A 10,900-nucleotide genomic window follows, 5' to 3' on the forward strand; every position below is an offset into this window, starting at 1 on the left:
TTCTTTGGCACTCAGCCTTCTTCACAGTCCAACTCTCACATCCATACATGACCACAGGAAAAACCATAGCCTTGACTAGATGAACCTTTGTTGGCAAAGTAATGTCTCTGCTTTTCAATATGCTATCTAGGTTGGTCATAACTTTCCTTCCAAGGAGTAAGTGTCTTTTAATTTCATGGCTGCAGTCACCATCTGCAGTGATTTTGGAGCCTAGAAAAATAAACTCTGACACTGTTTCCACTGTTTCCCCATCTATTTCCCATGAAGTGATGGGACCAGATGCCATAATCTTCATTTTCTGAATGTTGAGCTTTAAGCCAACTCTTTCACTCTCCACTTTCACTTTCATCAAGAGGCTTTTGAGTTCCTCTTCACTTTCTGCCATAAGGGTGGTGTCATCTGCATATCTGAGGTTATTGATATTTCTCCCGGCAATCTTGATTCCAGCTTGTGCTTCTTCCAGTCCAGCGTTTCTCATGATGTACTCTGCATAGAAGTTAAATAAACAGGGTGACAATATACAGCCTTGACATACTCCTTTTCCTATTTGGAACCAGTCTGTTGTTCCATGTCCAGTTCTAACTGTTGCTTCCTGACCTGCATACAAATTTCTCAAGAGGCAGATCAGGTGGTCTGGTATTCCCATCTCTTGAAGAATTTTCCACAGTTTATTGGGATCCACACAGTCAAAGCTTTGGTAGAGTCAATAAAGCAGAAATAGACGTTTTTCTGGAACTCTCTTGCTTTTTCCATGATCCAGCAGATGTTGGCAATTTGATCTCTGGTTCCTCTGTCTTTTCTAAAACCAGCTTGAACATCAGGAAGTTCACAGTTCATGAATTGTTGAAGCCTGGCTTGGAGAATTTTGAGCATTACTTTACTAGCGTGTGAGATGAGTGCAATTGTGCGGTAGTTTGAGCATTCTTTGGCATTTCCTTTCTTAGGGATTGGAATGAAAACTGATCTTTTCCAAATTTCCTGGCATATTGAGTGCAGCATTTTTACAGCATCATCTTTCAGGATTTGGAATAGCTCAACTGGAATTCTATCACCTCCACTAACTTTGTTCATAGTGATGCTTTCTAAGGCCCACTTGAGTTCACATTCCAGGATGTCTGGCTCTAGGTCAGTGATCACACCATCGTGATTATCTGGGTTGTGAAGATCTTTTTTGTACAGTTTTTCTGTGTATTCTTGCCATCTCTTCTTAATACCTTCTGCTTCTGTTAGGTCCATACTATTTCTGTCCTTTACTGAGCTCATCTTTGCATGAAATGTTCCGCACTCATGATGTACCTATATCTATGTGGAAATGAATTCATATGCATTTCTGCTTTTCCAGAGGTAAATAAAAATATCCACTTGTACAAAGAAGGTTTATTTTCATAGTGCACCAGTATAATTTTATACTGATATCTTTGCAGCTAATTTTGTGATTAAGTATATAAATTAAATGCACAAATGACATTTCAGTATGTTTGAATTATGTATTTATTTATATTAGAGGACATAGAAACTTTAGAGAAAACCAAATTTTAAAGTTGTTGCCTCATACTTGTATGACAAAATTTCTCTTGAATTATGAGACAAACTAAATTATGTTAATATTATATGTATGGACACACACACACACACATATATATATATCTCATGTCATTGTTAATAGCAAATAGACAACAAATTTTTTATTTCTTTCAATGCAAATATTATTTTAAAATATTTTAAATTTTCAAATAATTATTTGGTCAAAAATAGGCAAAATAATCCACAGGAATATTGATTTAATTTTTTAAGTGGAATCTGGAGAACTGTGCTTTCAGTATGAGAAATTCACTAATTCCGCCCACTTTTCAGTGAGAATGAAGACGCTAGCTGGTGTCCATGAGATGTGTGCAGCCTGGTCCCTGTTGGCCTTAGAGTTAGAATATAGAGGTTCTAGGAATCAGTAAAGAGAAACACTTACTCTACTCTGTGTTGTGAACACCAAAAAACTGAAAAAAGATGAAATACAATAGGGTTCCTGTTTTCAAAGCAGAAGTCTCTGAATAGATCCATGTCTCACACTGAAAGTAGCATTAAATATCACGCAAGCTCAAAACCATTAGCAAGGCCACAATTTTTATACACTCAGCCTAGAAAACTAAACAAAATGTTATTTTTCTACACCAAATTAGCCTCTTAATAGGTGCATTGATAAGCCTTTCCTAAACTCACCCACTGCATTTTTGAATAAAAAAAAATAAAGCAAAATCATCTCATTCTAGCTGAGTGTGAATCACTTCAATGACTAGACCTGTGAACTTAGGCTCAAATAACATATTCTATTAATTTATTTACTAAATTTAAGTCATTTGATTACTTATGTAAGCATGAATCGGTCAATCTACTTCTTTCTCTGAATTTTAGTCTTCCTCTTGATTTTCTTTCTATGCACAATGTCTTCAGCTATGTACTGAGCAATGATCTGTTGACACATATGAATGAATAGTAGAGGACAGATGTAATACAACTTTATTTTGACTTGTTAAAATTCTTCCAATCACTTTGTTCATGGCCTCTTTCACATCTCTGTTCCTCAGACTGTAGATCATGGGGTTCAACATGGGGATCACCGTGGTGTAAAACACAGCCACCATCTTCCCCTGCTCCACAGACTCCTCTTTGGGACGTCTGAGATACATGAAAATAAGGGTTCCGTAGAATATGACAACAGCTGTCAAATGGGACCCACAGGTGGAAAAGGCCTTGCGCCTACCTTCCGCTGAGTTCATCCGTAGAATGGCAATGAGGATGAACAGGTAAGATAGGATAACTACAATTAGAGAATATGTGAAATCAATGCCAGCTAGTGTGATCATCGTGTATTCTTTGAAACTGGAGCCTATTATACAGAGTGAAGTAAGCCAGAAGGAAAAACATAAATACAGTATACTAATGCATATATATGGAATTTAGAAAGATGGTAACAATAACCCGGTGTACGAGACAGCAAAAGAGACACTGACGTATAGAACAGTCTTATGGACTCTGTGGGAGAGGGAGAGGGTGGGAAGATTTGGGAGAATGGCATTGAAACATGTAAAATATCATGTAAGAAACAAGTTGCCAGTCCAGGTTCGATGCACGATACTGGATGCTTGGAGCTAGTGCACTGGGACGACCCAGAGGGATGGTATGGGGAGGGAGGAGGGAGGAGGGTTTAGGATGGGGAACACATGTATACCTGTGGCGGATTCATTTTGATATTTGGCAAAACTAATACAATTATGTAAAGTTTAAAAATAAAATAAAATTAGAAAAAAAAATAATAAAATGAATAAAGTGAATAGGCATAAAAAAAAAAAAAAAAAGGTTCCAGCACAGGCCATTTTGATGAGAGGTGGGTCTGCACAGTAGAAGTGGTTGATCTCAATTTTCCCACAGAAGTACAAGCCATAGGTCGATAATGTTGATACCAGACTAATCAGAAAACCATACACATAAAGGAAAGAAATCAGTCAGATACAGACAACCCTTGACATTTTGCTGCCATAGAGCAAAGGGTCCCCAATGGCCATGTATCTATCAAAGGCCATCACAGCAAGAATAAAAACTTCTACATGGACGAGAGCAATAAAAAGAAATACTGTACCAAACAGCCAGCGTATGAAATCGTTTTTGTCTCTGATAACAGGTTTTCCAGCATTTTAGGAGTGACATTGGAGGAAAACCACATATCAACAAATGACAAATGACTCAAAAAAAAGTACATGGGGCTGCTGAGTTGTGGACTGACCTTAATTAACAGGATCATGCCGATATTACCCACCACGGTGATCACATAGACCAGCAGGAAAATGACGAACGAGAGAACTTGCCATTCCCGACTGGTTAGTCCCAAAAGAATAAACTCTGTCACATCCGTGAAGTTGAGCATTTTCTCTTCTCTAAGTCAATATTTGATACAAACTTCTATGATAAGTTTTAGTAAATAAATTTAAAATCAGATGTTGATTATTATCAATTTACATTTTATTCATGCTCTCTTTTATTTTAATTAAATAACTATGACTTCATTTTGACAGTCTTTTTCAGCAATTTTTTTCTGAGCACCTGCTGTTTAACAAGCTCCCTGAAGGTGTCTACATTGACAAATATAATACACTGACCCACTTACATAAGAGTTGTACAAAATGTGATTGAAACATGCTATTCCTAAAAATTGTAATTGTCCAAATGTCCAAGTGTGTATGTGTGTGTGTATTCAGTTGTGTCCGACTCTTTAGGACTCCAGGGACTATAGCCCACCAGAGTCTTTGCAGGCAAAAATACTGGAGTAGATTGCCATTTCCTCCTCCAGGGGATCTTCCCAACCCAGGGCTGAACCGGAGTCTCCTGCATTGGCAGGTGGATTCTTTACCACTTAGCCACCAGGGAAGCTCAAGACTATTTCTTAAATATCCCTTGCTTTCAACTGGCATTTTGGTAATTATTCATTTTAAGATATTTATGGAGGGTAAGATTTCTGTTTTTAATGTCACTCAAAAATAATACTTTTTCTCCATTTTAATATAAGCATGTTCTCCAGGATTATGGGCTTCCCTGGTGGCTCAGACAGTATAGTGTCTTCCTGCAATGTGGGAGACCTGGGTTCAATCCCTGGGTCAGGAAGATCCCCTGGAGAAGGAAATGGCAACACACTCCAGTATTCTTGCCTAGAGAAACCCATGGACAGAGGAGCCTGGTGGGCTGCTGTCCATAGGGTCGCATAGAGTTGGACACAACTGAAATGACTTAGCATGCATGCATGCATCCAGTACTCTTTCCTGGAAAATTCCATGGATGGAGGAGCCTGGTGGGCTACAGTCCATGGGGTCGCAAAGAGTCAGACAAGACTGAGCGACTTCACTTTCACTTCCAGTATTATAGAGAAAAACCATTTAATCCAATAAACTGTCAGCCCTAAATATCAGATAAAATTTGTTTTTAATCTAACCTCATACTTGGACTCATTTAAAAAGGGACAAACTGTTCCCAGTAATCTTTGAAATAAAGGGTTAAATCACTTACACACTTTCATATATTGTGTGTATTCCCTGGATAAGGACTCTGACAAACCTAGCATGTAATTATAATCTACTAGATACCCTCCACTGTTATGTTCTGCAGATTCAAAGATAAGACCAGATCAGTGTCACTAGTGAGAAGTGGTAGTAATGTAATTAAACCTTGTAAAATCATGATGTATTCCTACAGTGTTATAATATGGGGATAAAGCAGGGAATGATTGACTCTTCCGTGGAGATCCAGTGGTCTAAGAAAGCTTCTTGGATAGTTACAAATTTATTTTCAAATACAGATTGTATCATATGAACCTCTCCAGGACAGTACTTCACAAAATATTTTCGTGAGAAAATACTAGTGCCTTGCATTCTGTTAATAAGTATTATGGAGGAAAATCCACAAGCGTTTATTCATCAAATAATGAGAAATCTTTGTGTCTTATCCTAATTCTTATAATTATGCAACTTACCTCGTAAAATATGCAAAACTGTTTGGGAAAGAATTCTAATACACTTAGTCTAGCTAGCATTTACTTAGCTTTAAATGAGAGAAAGGAGAAAGAGATAGAGGTGACTTTAAGTATATGAAAGGATGTGCATAGGTTTTATGCAATCATGACACCATTGTATACAAGGGACTTGAGTTTCTGCAGATTTGGGGATCCTGGGGGGATAGGGTGGAGGGTGATGCTCTAGAAGCAATCCTTCTGAGATACGAAGGAGAGCCATATTTGTCCTAAATGTGCCACAGTATCATTTTGAGCTGCTTGTGAACCTGCTCAGTCCAAGGGAACCAGAACAAGAAAAATGGAACACAGAACTGTTTGTAAACCACCCAAACAATGCAACTTAATAAAAAGTTTTAAAAATAGTATGTTAGCTTTTGAATAAGATCAATGCCCTCAACCAAAAAAAAAAAAAAAGGATTTTTAAAGATTGAGATATTAATGAAAGATATGTTTTAGACACCATCATAAATGATAGAGAAAATACAAAGATGAAGGAGAGATTCTGAATGTGGAAAGAGATTACAAATATGTTAATAGAGCATGTTGATATTGTGTTAACAAAATGTGCCAGGATTTTCCACTTACTTTTAAAACAGCAGAAGAGGAATTTTTATTTGGAATGTCAGATCTCACTGCATCTAACTGTACCAAGGATGATCCAGAAAGATGATATAAAAGATCAGTGTTGTTAGTACCTCACAAAGGCAAAATAGATGAAAACCTGTGTGGTGGTTAGACAGGTAACTGAGAGCTCTGAGGAACTCACAGGGAAAATGCAGCAGTCAGGTCTGATCTTAGGAATTATGGAGACTGGAAAAAAGAGAAGGATTTGGAGACAGACGGTTTTGCTCACCACCTTCTTCAGGCAAAAATATATACAAAAACTACCCATATTGTATCACCCTGGCTTTCAAATTAAGTTACCAGTAATTGTAGATTATTTTCCCCCAGGACCAGAAAAGAGGAAACATTAAGTATTCCAGTTAGAGAATTCTGTTTCTGTTGTAAAGTGGTTTTGAATTCTGGCCCCATGACTTATTTTGTGAACTTAGGCAGGCTTTGCTCTTAGTTTGTTTTGTGTTTCATTTTTCTGTGTCTTAAGATGATGTAACAAGTATTAATTAACAGTATTAACTTCATTGTTTGAGAGTATGAAAAGACATATTCAGATCTCTTGCAACCCCATGGATGGTAGCCCACCAGATTCCTCTGTCCATGGGATTCTCCAGGCAAGAATACTGGAGTGAGTTGCCATTTCCTCCTCCAATAATAAATAAGAAGGTGCAATTATTACTGAATGCACTTGTGGAAACTGTAGCTTCATTAATAGCTTTTAATAATCAAATATTCAAATCTAAATATAAAATTTCTGTCTCTGACAAATAGACACCTCCATACATGGATAATATAAATGGAATAATTAATGAAGAATATAATAAAATAAAATATATAATGAAAGCTTCACCTTCCAGCTCCAGATAGATGTGTTTGTATACCAACCTCTAAATAGAGCAAAGTATTCCCAGGAAGGATGCAGAATGGGAAAGTGAATGTTGTGTAAGAGATGAGATGATGCCAGGTAGAAAAGAAACTGGAAATCCACAAGAGAAGTTTGCCTTAAATTATTGCTTTATTAAAAAAAAAAAATTAAGAATCTTCTAGAAATAACCCTGGGGAAAGTATATCTCTAGAGGAAAAGCTGATCACTGAGTTTTTGTTTTGTAACAGATTAGCAAAAAATCCACCTCTCCCATTCAAGTTATTTTGAAAGTATTCTGGGATCAAATAACGTTCTTTGCTTTGGGTTTGCATCACACTAAACTTGGTGATGACGTTCCTCAACATTCATAAGCCCAGCTTGTGTTCTGTGCTTCATGGCTCACAGGACCTTGGCCTCTAGTCCCTTATCATGCCTATGGTCTCATATCCCATTAATTTTCTCACTGCCCTGGGCTGCAGCCACACTGGCTTCCATTTGTTCTTAAAACTTTCCTTGAACGCTTGCATCTGCCTTTTCCTTAGTTACTCCATCTTCTAAAACACTGCTCCGTAAGGACCTCCATGGCTCATCTCTAAACCACCTTCATGAGATTTTTGTTCAATTATCCTCTTCTCAATGAAATCAACCTTCATTCTCATATCTGAGCCAGAGATCCCCCTTTGCTCCTTTATCTTACAAGATGATTTTTTCCAGATTTTTCTATAACATCACTAATATACTCTAAGATTTATTTATGTATTTTCCTGATGGTTTATGCTTGTTTCACACAAATGGAATATAAGTCTCATGAGATCAAGGATTTCTTTTTCTGTTTTGTTCACTGATAACAAATAACTAAAACAGAGCCTCAAACATAACAGGCACTCAGCTAATATTCGTTGGACAAATAAGTGAATTAATTAATTCAACTGAAGGTTAAAATGCTTAGAAGTAGGCCAAAATAATTATAAATAAGTTTATGTACTTATTATTGGCATTTTAATATGATTAGGGTTAGAGAGACTATTAATTTACTAATGGCAATGTCCTATGAGAATTAGTGTTGGTATCTTGCTTCAGACTGCATGCAAAAACTAAATTGCAAACTATATAAATTAAATATTTAAATATGTGTGTAATGCAATAACTTTTATGTGAATGATTATATAGTTTCTCATAGTACTTAAAATTGCACTAGTTGCATAATTACCTCTGAAATCATATGGCTTTCAAATTGATTAAGTTTTATAATCTAGGGCAAGAATACAGCTAGGTAGAGAAATTAGTTCTGCTGTTGGTAAATTAGGCAGTTTAGAGTTACACACATAAATAGAAGGAGAAAAATAGCATACAAGATTATGTTATTAATGTTGATTATTTTATGTGACAACTAATTTAACCCTGAGGTAAATTCTTAAACAAAATTCCTGGAAAGTATTGATCAAGTTGAATACTCTGGAACATACACATGCACACACATGTGCAAACACACATATAACCTATCTATATATGTGTAACATATATAACATTTATACTTACATATATAATGTTGACGGATAATTTTGTTTCATTTGTGGAAATCATTGTGAGGAAAACTTTATTTTTAAAATTTTCTTATAAAATATTGATAAATAAAAGAAAATGAACAGAATTTGAATATTGACAAGAAAGTTTAAGATTCATTCACAATCAAGCAGCTATCTGTGCCTCAAATTTTTCTCATCTTTCAAAAAAAACATTTTGAAAACCAGGCAACAGTATTGCTAAAAACAAAATTCAGGATATCTGCTATATTGATAATGTGTTCATTTTAAAATCAGATCTAAAAGAATCACATTACATATGTATGTACTAGGACTAGCAAGTTTTCTGCTAGTTTCTGCTATCACCAACCCCAAAAATATTTTTTAAAAATAAAACAAAATAAGAGTAAATATATTTTTCTATTTTCCAAAAATTGTCTAAAGATAAGTTGTTGAAATATATTTACAGAAACACATTCCAAACTCCAAATCAACAGTGAGATTATATTACCTTCTGATGGTCATTAAAGGTAAGACACAAATGGGCCTTAAATAGAAACCATATAAGTAAAATATGCTTACATATAAATGAGGTTTATTTAATTATTAGTAAACATTTGAAAAATCCAGACTCATCTAGGATACAGCTGCATTGATTAATACTATTGAATGAGGCTTGTAGCATATTTTGAATAAAATATTCCACAATCAGGGATGTTATCTACAATTGTAACAATGAGATACAGTGGAAAAACAGTCAATTTAAGCACCTAAAAATAACAGATATCCCAAACCAATATCTATTTTAGGTGCAAGAAAAGACTATTACACTTTCTCTAAAATCAGAATCTAAACAGGGAACATGTGTATACCTGTGGAGGATTCATGTTGATATATGGCAAAACCAATAAAATATTGTAAAGTTAAAAAATAAAATTAAAAAAAAACAGTGAATTTATAAAAATTGCAAATATTTTACATAAAATTTTTTCCAGTCACACCTACTAAATTTAGATTTCATAGACCCAGAGACTCTTGTTTCAAATGTGCTTATTTTATGTTTACACTATTATTACATTTTCAATTATACATAATCTTCATCTATTCATGGAAAACATAAATGACAAATTTCCTCAAAATTACCCAACAGAAATGATAACTGTCTACCCCTTCTATTGAACCATGGGTCTCATCATATACTTTAACTTTCCATTTTATTTAGTTAAAGCTGTTCTGCTCCTTCATCTTTGTTGCTGAGACTAAAAATCATAGAGTACAACATTTAGGAATTAGTGTGATGTAAAACGTAGCCACCATTTCCCCCTGTTCTACAGACTCTTCAGTTGGACTTCTGAGACACACGAAGAAAAGATTTCCATAAAATATGGGGACCGCTGTCAAGTGGGGTCCACATGTAGAGAAGGTTTTCTTCCTTCTGCTGAGTGCATTCTCAGGACAGCAATAAGGATAAATGTGTTCAGTGCAGTTCAGTTCAGTCACTCAGTCATGTCCAACTCTTTGCAACTCCATGAATCACAGCACGCCAGGCCTCCCTGTCCATCACCAACTCCCGGAGTTCACTCAAACTCACATCCCTCAAGTCGGTGATGGCATCTCATCCTCTGCTGTCCCCTTCTCCTCCTGCTTCCAATCCCTCCCAGCATCAGAGTCTTTTCCAATGATTCAACTCTTCGCATGAGGTGGCCAAAGTACTGGAGTTTCAGCTTCAGCATCATTCCTTCCAAAGAACACCCAGGACTGATCTCCTTTAGAATGGACTGGTTGGATCTCCTTGCAGTCCAAGGGACTCTAAAGAGTCTTCTCCAACAACACAGTTCAAAACCATCAATTCTTTGGCACTCAGCTTTCTTCACAGTCCAACTCTCAAATCCATACATGACTACTGGAAAAACCATAGCCTTGACTAGATTAACCTTTGTTAGCAAAGTAATGTCTCTGCTTTTGAATATGCCATCTAGGTTGGTCATAACTTTCCTTCCAAGGAGTAAGCATCTTTCAATTTCATGGCTGCAGTCACCATCTGCAGTGATTTTGGAGCCCCAAAAAATAAAGTCTGACACTGTTTCCCCATCTATTTCCCATGAAGTGATGGGACCAGATGCCATGACCTTAGTTTTCTGAATGTTGAGCTTTAAGCCAACTTTTCCACTCTCCTCTTTCACCTTCATCAAGAGGCTTTTTAGTTCCTCTTCACTTTCTGCCATAAGGGTGGTGTTATCTGCAATATCTGAGGTTATTGATATTTCTTCTGGCAATCTTGGTTCCAGCTTGTGCTTTTTCCAGCCCAGTGTTTCTTATGATGTACTCTGCATATAAGTTAAATAA

The 10,900-nt window shown here is 36.1% G+C and overlaps 1 pseudogene; it reads right to left on the reverse strand.

Annotated features, from left to right (window-relative positions):
* Window positions 1-2,441: 2,441 nt before the first annotated feature.
* Window positions 2,442-3,916, reverse strand: LOC147358728 (olfactory receptor 5M3-like; annotated as a pseudogene).
* Window positions 3,917-10,900: the final 6,984 nt, after the last annotated feature.

The sequence above is a fragment of the Bos grunniens genome, chromosome 15 (assembly GCF_055505025.1).
Source record: "Bos grunniens cultivar Pamir isolate PY7600 chromosome 15, Bosgru_T2T1.0, whole genome shotgun sequence".
NCBI classification, from domain to species: domain Eukaryota; kingdom Metazoa; phylum Chordata; class Mammalia; order Artiodactyla; family Bovidae; genus Bos; species Bos grunniens.